The following is an 11,993-nucleotide window of genomic DNA, read 5'->3' on the forward strand; positions in this document are numbered from 1 at the left end:
TCTTTTGAGTGGGCTTTCCCTCTATAGGTGAGGTGGCACTTCTGTCTCACTGCATCCTTTGCTTTGTCATTTTTTCCCCTTAGTTGTGTTGTGATGCGTCCTGGCGTGGATTTCTTTGGGCTTGTCCTGTTTGGGATTCACTGAGTTTCGTGACTATGTAGGGTTATGACTTTTGCCCAGTTTGGGGAAATGTCAACCATATTCCTTGAATAGTTTTTCAGTCTCGTCTTCTTCCTCCTCTGCTTCTAGGACTCTGATCACACGGATGCTAGATCTTTTGTTTTAGTCCCACAGGTCCTCGAGGCTCTCTTCATTTTCTTTCCCAGTTTAATTTCTCCCTGTTGTGGAGACTGAGTAATTCCTATTGTTGTGTCTTCACGTTCATTATTTCCCGTGTCCTCTCCTTTCTGCTGTTGAGCCCATCCGTGCAGCTTTTCATTTTGATTGTTTGTAGTTTTCAGATCTAAAAGTTCTATTGTGTTCTTTATATCTTCTATTTCTCTGCCAAGACTTTCCTTTTTTTTTTTTTTAAGATTCATTTTAAGTGCCTTTGTAATTGCTCATCAAAGTACTTTTATTATGGCTGTTTTACAATCCTTGTCATATAATTCAATATCTGTGCCATCTTTGTGTTAGCCTCTGTTAATAATGGTCTTTTCTCACTCAGGATGAGATTTTCCTTGTTCTTGTTACGACGAGCTATTTTGTAATATTGAAATCTGGCTGTTTTGAGTATTATGTTGTGAGAGTGTGGATCTTATTTAAAACTTGTGTTTAGATGGCCTTTTCTGACACATGGCTGGGGTACTGACTCATTACTGCCAGGTGGAAAGGACAGTTCAGGGGCTCCGCGTGGTCCCCTTTGACACCGAGTGTGTCATTCCTGGGGTCTTAACAGTCTTAGCCCATCTGCTGATACATCTACTTTCCCTTGGTCCAAAACTGGAAGTCTGAGACACAGTTGATTTTTACATATTGATGATGTATCCAGTGACATTGGGTAAATTATTTTCAAATTAGAATAATAGATCTTTATATTATTTGGAATTTTCATGCATACAAGTTTAATCTGTGTGTAATACAGCTTATTTTATCCATTCATGCGTCTTACTTTTTTTTTTTGCTTTATTTAATTGGTTGATTTTTCCAGTGTTGAATAGATTAAGTGGTCAGCGTGTACAGCCTTGTCAGAGTCTCAATCACAGGCAGAAAGATTTCAAGCATTTACCTTTAAAAATTGTTTCCTTTACAGATTTTTAAAGGTGCATGGATAAATGACAAAAAATTCCCTTTCTTTCCTGAAGAGTATTTTTTTTTTTCATTGTGAATTGGGGATGTATTTTATTAAAAGATTTTCCTCTGTTGATACCATTTTTTCTATTTCTTCTCCCTTTTTAAATTAAAATTTATTGGGGGTGACAAAGGTTAGTAAAATTATATAGGTTTCAGGTGTGCAATTCTGTATTACATCATCTATAAATCCCATTGTGTGTTCACCACCCAGAGTCAGTTCTGCTTCTATCACCATATATTTTACCCCATTTACCCTCATCTGCCACTCCCCTCCCTCCTTACCCTCTGGTAACCACTAAACTATTGTCTGTGTCTATGAGTTTTTGTTTCTTCATATGTTTGTCTTGTTCTTTTGTTGTTTTTGGTTTATATACCACATATCAGTGAAATCATATGGTTCTCTACTTTTTCTGTATGACTTATTTTGCTTAGCATTATACTTTCAAGATCCATCCATGTTGTTGTAAATGACACTATTTCATTTTATGGCAGAATAGTATTCCATTGTGTATATGTATCACATCTTCTTTATCCAATCAATCTATTGAAGGACGCTTTTGTTCCTTCCATGTCTTGGCCCCCATAAATAAAGCTGCAACGAACATCGGAGTTCATATACATTTATATTTGGGGTTGATACCCAGGAGAGGGATTGCTGGATTATATGGTAATTCTATTCTTTTTTTTTTTTTTTTTTTTAAGATTTTATTGGGGAAGGGGAACAGGACTCTACTGGGGAACAGTGTGCACTTCCAGGACTTCACTCCAAGTCAAGTTGTTGTCCTTTCAGTCTTAGTTGTGGAGGGTGCAGCTCAGCTCCAGGTCCAGTTGCCGTTTCTAGTTGCAGGGGGCACAGCTCACCACCCCTTGCAGGACTCAAGGAATTGAACTGGCAACCTTGTGGTTGAGAGCCCACTGGCCCATGTGGAAATCGAACCAGCAGCCCTCAGAGTTAGGAGCATGGAGCTCCAATTGCCTGAGCCACCAGGCCAGCCCGGTAATTCTAATCTTAATTTTTTGAGGAACCTCCACACTGCCTTCCATAGCAGCTGCACCAATCTGCATCCCCACCAACAGTGTATGAGGGTTCCTTTTTCTCCTCAGCCTCTCCAACACTTATTATTATTTGTCTTGTTGATGATAGCCATTCTAACTGGTGTGAGGTGATATCTCATTGTGGTTTTTATTTGCATTTCTCTGATGATTAGTGATGTTGAGCATCTTTTCATATGTCTATTGGCCATCTGTATGCCAGAAGACCTGAAACAATAAATTGCATAGAAGAAAACATAGGTACTAAACTCATGGACCTTGGGTTCAAAGAGGAATTTACGAATTTGACCTCAAAGCAAGGGAAGTAAAAGCTAAAATAAATGAAGGGATTATATCAAACTAAAAAGCTTCTGAACACCAAAAGAAACCAGCGACAAAATAAAGAGGCAACCAACCAAATGGGAGAAGATATTTGTAAACAATGCTTCTGATAAGAGGCTAATGTCCAAAATATATCAGGAACTCTTACAACTCAAGAAGAAAAAAAACAAACAATCCAATTAAAAAATTGGCAGAGGCTCTGAATAGACGTTTTTCCAAAGAGGACATACAGATGGCCAATAGACGTATTTCTTCACTTTATGTGTGAATTGTATTGATTGATTTTTGAATATGAAACCAGCCACAGGTTCATGATAAAAGCATACCATCATGGTCATGATAGATTATCTATTTTATATATTGTCGTGTCTTGCTTGTAGGTATTTTGTTTGGGACGCTACACCTGATTTCACATGAGAGAGCTTCCTGTGATGTTCCCATTTGTAGCTTCCTTGTTGGATTTTGGTATCAATTTATTTTTGGCCTGATGAACTGTGTTGGGGAGATACGGCTGTCTTCTCTATTTTCAGGAGAAGGTTGTGTGAGTTTGGTGTGCGTTTGTATGTGCATGTGTACATCTGTGTGTGTGTGTTTCATACATGAGTAAGTGCTGGGAAGCATTCACCAGTGAATTTTTCTGGACTCAGAAGTAACTTTTTGGGGAAAAATTTAATTACCAATTCAATATATTTAACATATATGAAAATTCAGATTTTCTATTTCTTCTTATGTGCATTATTTAAAAAAATATATTTCTAAGGATTTTGTCCATTTCATCTACATTTTCTAATATAGTGGCAAAAAATTATTCATAACCTTCTTTTTAAAAATTTGTATTTTTTTTGGGCCGGCCCGGTGGCTCAGGCGGTTAGAGCTCCATGTTTCTAACTCCGAAGGCTGCCATTCGATTCCCACATGGGCCAGTGGGCTCTCAACCACAAGGTTGCCAGTTCAACTCCTCGAGTCCTGCAAGGGATGGTGGGATCCGCCCCCTGCAACTAAGATTGAACACGGCACCTTGAGCTGAGCTGCCGCTGAGCTCCCAGATGGCTCAGTTGGTTGGAGCCCGTCCTCTCAACCACAAGGTTGCTGGTTTGACTCCCGCAAGGGATGGTGGGCTGCGCCCTCTTCAACTAGAAATGGTAACTGGACCTGGAACTGAGCTGCGCCCTCCACAACTAAGACTGAAAGGACAACAATTTGAAGCTGACCGGCGCCCTCCACAACTAAGATTGAAAGGACAACAACTTGACTTGGAAAAAAGGCCTGGAAGTACACACTGTTCCCCATAAAGTCCTGTTCCCCTTCCCCCCAAAAAAAATTATATTTTTTTACTTAAGTAGAGTTGACATAGAATATTATGTGAGTTTCAGGTGTACTAACTTCGTAATATTTTTTTAAACCTATTTAGAGTGTAGGAACTGTGACAATATGTACCTTCTCTCTTTTTACTTAATCCTTTGTGGCTAGGATTTGTAAGTGTGATTCATGTTTTCAAGAGTGAAATATTTTGGCTTTCTTGAATTTTCTCTATTTTTTGTATGTCCTCGGTAGCTACTGTCATCATTGTTTCCGTCCTACCTTTCTTTGAATAGTTTGCTATTCGTTTTCTAAATTCTTGATAGAATAGGTCATGGATTTTTTTAGGCGTTTTCATTTTTCAATGAGATGAGGTTCAATTTCTTTAAATTTATATTTAAATTAAATTTATTGGGGTAACATTAGTTAATAACATTATACAAATTTCAGGCACAACTTTATAATGCAACATCTGTACACTCCATTGTGTGCTCACCTTCAGAAGTTTAGTTTCCTTCCATCGCCATATATGACCCCCTTTACCCAGTTCGTCCTCCCCCTGCCCTTCCCCCTGTGAAAATCATCATTCTGTTGTCTGAAACTATGAGCTTGTTTGTCTTGTTCATTTGTTGCATTTTGTTTTATATCCCTCATGTGCGTGAAATCGTATGGTTCTTGTCCTTTGGCCTCTGACTTATTTCCCTCAGTAGGATCATCCTGAGATCCATCCATGTTCTTGCAAATGGTAGTATTCCATCTTTTTTGCAATATACATTGTATATATGTGCCATTTCTTCTTTTTCTTTTTTTCTTTTTTTCTTTTTTTAGGTCTTTTACATCCTTGGTTAAGTTTATTCCTAGGTATTTTATTCTTTTTGCTGCAATTGCAAAAGGAATTGTTTTTTGTATTTCTTTTTCTGAGGTTTCATTGTTAGTATATAGGAAGGCAATGGACTTTTGTGCGTTGATTTTGTAGCCGGCAACTTTACTGTATTCGTTGATTGTTTCTAATAGCTTTTTGGTGGAGTCTTTAGGGTTTTCTATATATAGCATCATGTCATCTGCAAAGAGTGATAATTTAACTTCTTCATTCCCAATTTGGATGCCTTTTATTTCTTTCTCTTGCCTGATTGCTCTGGCAAGGACTTCCAACACTATGTTGAAAAGCAGAGGTGATAGGGGACATTCCTGTCGTGTTCCTGAATGTAGAGCAAAAGGCTTCAGTTTTTCTCCATTAATTATGAGATTAGCAGAGGGCTTGTCATATATGGCCTTTATTATGTTAAGGTATTTCCCTTCTATACCCATTTTATTAAGTGTTTTAATCATAAATGGATGTTGTATCTTGTCAAATGCTTTTTCTGCATCAATTGATATAATCATATGATTTTTGTGCCATTTCTTCTTTATCCAGTCCTCTGTTGAAGGACACTTGGATTGTTCCCATGGGCCTTTTTCTTCTAATATATTCACTCATAGTTCTGCATTTTCCGCTGCATAGATTTCATGTGTAATATTTACATTAACATCCTACTGAAAATGTGCTTTCATTGCTGTTTTGGTTCTCATTTCACACATTCATTATTAAGCAGTCTGTTGCTTTGATTCCAAAATGTTAGGATATTAGTGTTCTTTGACTGCAGAATCAAGTGACTCCCAGAGAGTCACAGGTGTTCCTGGTGGTCCACGTGTGGCTTCTAGGCTGGCCAGGGTCACTAGCTGAGTGTTGGTGGCGGCAGCTCCTGTGCCTTTCAGGGTCCCTGGTGGCCCCCTTGCTGCAGGGTGGGGTCTGGACCCCTCCTGGGCAGGTGGATGGCCAGAGCAGCGTACACACTGGGCTCATCTGGGGGATCCTCTGATGGGGAGAAAGGGGGTGCACTTGTCTCCTGTCTGAAGGTCACGTGGCTCAGCTGAGTCACATCCTGGGAGTTGTCAGTTGCTACAGCCTGGAGCAGGGGGAGAGTGACAGGGAAGGTTTGCGGTTGGGGTCAAGGGGAAGCCTGGGGCCTGGAGAGGATGGGATCCACCTGACTGTCCACTGGCCTGTCCTCTTCTGCTTGTCTGCCTTTCATGTCTTGCAACCCCCCTGACAGGGGGGAAGGAGATGTGGCCACTCCCCGCCTGAGTCTTTTTTTTTTTTTTTTTAAATGCCAACAAGTTTTTTGTATTTTTTTTTTTTTTTTTTTAATTGGGGAAGGGGAACAGGACTTTATTGGGGAACAATGGTCAAATTGTTGTCCTTTCAATCTTAGTTGTGGGGGGTTCTGTTCAGCTTCAAGTTGTTGTTCTTTCAGTCTTAGTTGTGGAGGGCGCAGCTCAGCTCCAGGTCCAGTTGCCGTTGCTAGTTGCAGGGGGCAGAGCCCACCATCCCTTGCGGGAGTCGAACCGGCAACCATGTGGTTGAGGCTCCAACCAACTGAGCCATCCGGGAGCTCAGCGGCAGCTCAGCTCAAGGTGCTGTGTTCAATTTTAGTTGCAGGGGGCGCTGCCCACCATCCCTTGCGGGACTCAAGGAATCGAACTGGCAACATTGTGGTTGAGAGCCCGTGCTCCAACCAACAACTGAGCCATCCAGGAGGCAGCTCAGCTCAAGGTGCCGTGTTCAATCTTAGTTGCAGGGGGCAGAGCCCACCATCCCTTGCGGGACTTGAGGAATTGAACTGGCAACCTTGTGGTTGAGAGCCCACTGGCCCATGTGGGAATCGAACCGGCAGCCTTCGGAGTTAGGAGCACGGAGCTCTAACCACCTGAGCCACCGGGCCGGCCCCCTCCCCGCCTGAGTCTTAATCTTGAGATGTTCACCTGGGCAATGTCACTCCCTGGGGGTCTTTATTGTGCCTGTTCTGCTGGAGAGACAGTGAGACAGAAACAGTGACTCCTGTACCCACTGCTGACATCCTCCAATTTCCACACATTGCCAAAGTGATGCTCTACAACTTTAAATCAGATTAGGTCACTCTTCTGTGGGAACCCTCAGGGACTTCCCAAGGCGTGGGGCCCTGGATACGTCTATGATTCTGACTGGTATTTGGCTCCAGCCACACGGCTCATCTTCCTGAAGAAGCGTGTCCTGCCTCAGTCCTTTGCACCTGCTGTTTCTTCTGTCCCCCTCCCTCCCATGTACCCTGCCCCTTCCTCTTTTTTCCCCCCTTTCTTTTTTTTTATTAGTTTCAGGTGCACAAAACAATGTAATAGTTAGATATTTATCATTTATATCCCTCACACAGTGACAACCCCCCTCCCCCCATCCACTACCCTGTGAATTGGCACAGAGCCATTACATTCCCACTGTCTCTATTCCTAATGCTGTACTCAGCTTCTTGTAAGTATATACATATACACATACATACATACATATATATAGAGACTTGTACTTGACATTCATTATTGTCCAGCTTCAGCTTCAGGTGTACAGTGCAGTGATCAGGCATCTAAATCATCCCTGAGGTGGTCTCCCTAATGAGACAAGTCTCTGTGGGGACAGAGCCCCAGAGAGTAGTTTACAGGCTCTCGGCCTCACGTGGAGGGGTGCTGGCTCGGGTAGTGGATGGCTGACGGCTGTGGCTGATTGGCCGTAGGCTGTGGCCGGTTAGCCGATTGGCCGCTGGTATAACTGCTGCAGCTACGGAGGAGAGCCGAGGACTGGCGAGGACTGGCGAGGACTGCCGAGCAGAGCCGAGCAGAGCCGAGGAGAGTGGAAGAGGAGAGCCGAGGAGAGCAGAAGAGAGGAGAGGAACAGAGTCGAGAGAGTGGAGGATAGTCGTCGGTCGGTTGGCGGAAAGGCGGACGGCAGTTCGCGCGTCCAGTGGGCCCAGCCTCCAGTGAGACCATAGTGGTATGACTCCCCTACCTATGGCTCCGTGGGTGTTCCTTTTTGGCCTCACCATATCCTACATTCTTGTGTGGGGAGCAGGAGCAGAGACCCCGCAGGCCGCCCCGCCTGAAAAATGGCCGGCGAGCAGGCCTCCGCGCACGACAGTGTCCATCGGATACCCTACAAAATCTTTGCAACATTATTGATTACATTCCCCAAATTAACTTTCGTATCCCTGTGACCATCTTGTGGTTACCGACTGTGCTTGCTAATCCCCTCACCTTCCCCCTTATCCCCACCCCCCTCCCATCTAGCAACCCTCAGTTTTTCCTCAATGTCTCTGAGACTGTTTCTGATTAGTTCACTCATTTATTCTTTTCTTTAGATTCCACATATAAGTGAGATCATATGGTATTTGTCTTTCTCTGTCTGACTTATTTCACTTAACATAATGTTCTTTAGGTCCATCCATGTTGTTGCAAATGGAAACATTTCCTTCTTTATGGCTGCATAATAGTCTGCCATAAACTTCCTAGAAGAAAATATAGGAAGAAACTTTACGAACATTACCTGGAGTAAGATGTTTCCTGATATATCCTCTCGGGCAAGGGAAGGAAGAGAGAAAATAAACATGTGGGATTACATCAAACTAAAAAGTTTTTTCACAGCAAAGGAAACCATCAATAAAACAAAAAAGGATCTTACTGAATGGAAGAAGATATTTGCCCATGATCTACCCAATGAGGGGTCAATATCACAAATTTATAAAAAACTCACTCAACTCTATTCCAAAAAAACAAACAACCCAATTAAAAAATGGGCAGAGGACACAAAGAGACATTTTTCTAAAAAGGACATACAGATGGCAAACAGACATATGAAAAAATGTTCAACCTCACTAACCACCAGAGAAATGCAAATAAAAACCACAATGAGATACCACCTCACCCCAGTCAAAATGGCTATCTGTCCTCTCCTCTTGCTTTATTTTCCTTAACAGCACTTTGCTCTCTAGGACTCTATCCACTTGTTTGCATATTTTCTCCCTCACCCACCAGGTGAGCTCGAGGAGTGTGGACACGGGCTTGCTTGCTGCTGCACCACGGCACTGAAATGGAGCCGGGAAACAGTGAGGACCCTGTCACACCTGCTGGGTGAATGAATGAAGGGGAGACGAGGGACCTGTGGGTGGTTCACTGAATCAGCCTCCTCTTGGGTCCTGGGGCTGCACTCCAACAACCAGAAGGTCAGACAGAGGACGAGGAGCCAGCAAAGGGGACCATAGGAGGGAAGATGAGGTGACAAGGAAGCCAGGAGGGGTGAAGTCACAGCAGGACGACAGGTGCCCAGGGCAGAGGTCAGTGTGGGTCACTGCTGAGAACGGGGTGAGTGAGGGCAGGGACATGTCTGTTGCATTAAACTGGCCAGCAGGACGGTCCTTGGTGTCCTGGACAGGAGCAGGGGTCTCACCCAGGAGTCCAGCTCCATGGCCTCCTCAGGCTGTGGGACCTTCACGGCAGCATCTGTGGGGGCAGAAAAGGGGGTTTGTCTCCTGGCAGAGTTCCCCAAGATCTCAGGGCTGCAGGTTCCACTCTGCTCCCAGAAGGGCCACTAACCCAGGGGTGAGGTGAGGTGTCAGGTCACACACAGTGTGGGTTTGAGTCCTTATCCTGACCCCAACACCTTCCCAGCCTGTCCCCTCCCCCATCGCCTCCTGAAATCCCTGTGCCCCCCCCCCAGGGTACACCCCCTCTTCCTCTTACATGAGGTCTCTTCCTGGGCATCAGCTGCTGGTCTGGAGCTGGAGCTGGAGCGGGGTGGGTGGGGGGTAGACAAGAGTGTCAGGGCAGAAATGGGGCCATGGGCAGTGGGAGTCTGGGGTCTTCGGGGCAGGAATCACCTGTTCTGCAGGCCTCTGTCCTTGGGCTCTGGGTCTGCGGCCCCTGCACGAGGTTGGAAATGAGCCTCTCTCTGGGCTGGTCAAGAGGGACAGTCCCAGCCCTGGGATGTTAGGACCACCCGCCCTCCCTGTGCGACTGCAGAGGAAAGAAGGAAAACTTAAACACACTTGTGTATATGTTCCAATATTTCATGAGACTGGAAATGATTAAAGGTATCTTACATTTGTGTGTTTGTGCTGTTCTGTTCTATTTCTACATTTTTTTGTTTTGTTTTGTTTTGAGATTCTGGTAAATTCTTTTCTCAGCTGACCTTCCTTGTCTATTTGATTTCTTCCCTGAGCCCACTCACTCCTGTGACCGGGGTCACCGCATTCCCTACTCAGCTGACATCCTGTGTTTGCCCTGAGGCCAGTGGCAGAGCAGCACGATGAGGGCCACTGAGACCCAGCTCAGGACATTCAGGTACCAATTGAGACCTTGGGCATGAATGACGTCATGGATGAGCCAATGGTGCCCTTTCACTGAACGCCCACCACGTGCCAGGAAAGTGCTGAGGTCTGTCATTCATGTTCTTAATCCTCACAATAGTCATGCGCCTGAGAACTGCTGACCTCATCCCACCCACTTCACAGAGGAGGAAGCTGAGGCACAGAGAGGTTAATCACGTGCTCTAGGTCACCCAGCCTGGAAGTGGCAGGGCTGGGACTGGAACCCAGGACCATGGGTTCCCTGTGCTCTCCCACCCCTAGCACAGTGGGAACAGAGGGAGGGGCGTGGGTGTGATTTGGTCTCCCTTCTCTCCCGGGACCAACTCCACTGTGCAGGGCCCTGATGTCCTAGGAAAGGTCAGCTGGGGCTCTGTGTCCTGACACTGTAAGAACCAGGCCCTTTATTCCACCTAATCTCCCAGCAGGCCTGTGAGCAGGACAGACAGGGAGCCTCACAGACATGAACCTGACACTCAGAGAAGAGAAGGGACCCTGGGCCCCACAGCAGGAGCAGCAGAGCCAGGAACCAACCTGGGCCTGACTCCAGTCCTGCTCTCTTTTCTGAGCTGAGCACCTGAGCTAAGGGAAAGGGCCTGAAACCCAGGGCCACTGTCCTGCCTGACCCTCCCCATACAGTGTCACTGTCACTGCTGCAGAGGGGGCAGGCCCCATAAAACCACATCCTGAGGTCCTTCCCTGTGAGGTCTCCTGTCTGAGGAGGTCCCAGCAAGAAGTCAGAACTGAAATGGAATCTAAGCTCTGTGCCACGATGCTCTCATTTTACACATGGAGAAACTGAGGCCCAGACAGTGGAAGGGCGTGTCCAACTCAGCATCTGCAGAGGTGCCTGAACCCAGGCCGTACCTCAGCCCCTACCCCCATAGACCCACCCACCACCTCCCCACAGACGCCCACATACTGCTTTATAGGTCGGTTTCTGTGGTGGTGGTGGGGACGGTGCTCAGAGCCTCCTGGAGCGTCACTGTAGCAATGAGCACAAAGGGGAAACACAGGGATATAGGGAAAAAACACAACCCTTCTCTGGGCACCAGATGTGGCTTTTCCATTACATCCCTCTCACAGTCTTCTCTTTTTCTTACTGACAGGATCCACCCCCACCTTCCTGGGAACAAGCCTCTGCGTCATCCCTGTTCGTCAGTGCCTCTTGTCTTTTGGGCAGAGCTGGCCTCTCATCCTGTGGTCCTGCCTTCAGCTCTAGGGGACATTGGCTTGGTTAGAGCTCTGATTTTGAATTAAAAGGGATATGTTTTAAATATCATCCACCATCGATTGCCGGTGTGACCTTGAGTGGTCATGTCCTGTCTTGGAGCCCCAGTTTCCTCCTTTGGGCCATGTTCCCATGAGCCCCACTCCTCAGAGCACTTCTGGGAGTCGCTGGTGCTGGGTTCATAGCAGGGAGCAATCAGTTTTCAGACCAGGTTAAGACAGGACGGGTTTGGGACATGACAGCGTCACGGTGTCCACAGTCAAGTGGACGGGTGTTGTACCCACTCAGGAGATTCGTCTGCTCTGAATACCAGGAAGAGCTACTTACAAAATTTCTAAAACAGGTAAACACAGACAAATGCAGAAAAAGAGAAATGAAAGTACACAAAAGGGAGAGGGAACCACAGCAAAGAACAGAGAACAAAGCTGAGTGGCCACTGGTGCCCAGGACCACCAAGGGGCCATAGGGAGGAGATTTCCTCCAGTGTGGATGCAGAGACGGGCCCCTGGTCCTCATAGTAAGGGAGGGGCAGGCTCCAGGTGGAGATTAGAAGCTGTGGTCCCCCTGCCCTGTGTTTCTGTACGGGCACTGAGATA

At 45.7% G+C, this 11,993-nt stretch overlaps 2 long non-coding RNA genes across 3 annotated transcripts; one reads left to right on the top strand and one right to left on the bottom strand.

Annotated features, from left to right (window-relative positions):
• Positions 1-6,760: 6,760 nt before the first annotated feature.
• On the bottom strand, positions 6,761-9,601 carry LOC141567706 (uncharacterized). 2 transcript variants are annotated; one of them, XR_012490530.1, is made up of 3 exons: positions 9,544-9,601; positions 8,963-9,303; positions 6,761-6,809 (listed from the first exon to the last, which is right to left on the bottom strand). It is a non-coding gene; the product is annotated as an uncharacterized LOC141567706 (long non-coding RNA). The 2 variants fall into 2 exon arrangements; XR_012490529.1 differs by having other exon boundaries at positions 6,761-6,812.
• A 160-nt stretch (positions 9,602-9,761) lies between these two features.
• On the top strand, positions 9,762-11,606 carry LOC109438649 (uncharacterized). The gene is made up of 3 exons (XR_002136424.2): positions 9,762-9,893; positions 10,022-10,143; positions 11,276-11,606. It is a non-coding gene; the product is annotated as an uncharacterized LOC109438649 (long non-coding RNA).
• Positions 11,607-11,993: the final 387 nt, after the last annotated feature.

This window comes from Rhinolophus sinicus, linkage group LG11, assembly GCF_036562045.2.
Source record: "Rhinolophus sinicus isolate RSC01 linkage group LG11, ASM3656204v1, whole genome shotgun sequence".
Classification (NCBI taxonomy): domain Eukaryota; kingdom Metazoa; phylum Chordata; class Mammalia; order Chiroptera; family Rhinolophidae; genus Rhinolophus; species Rhinolophus sinicus.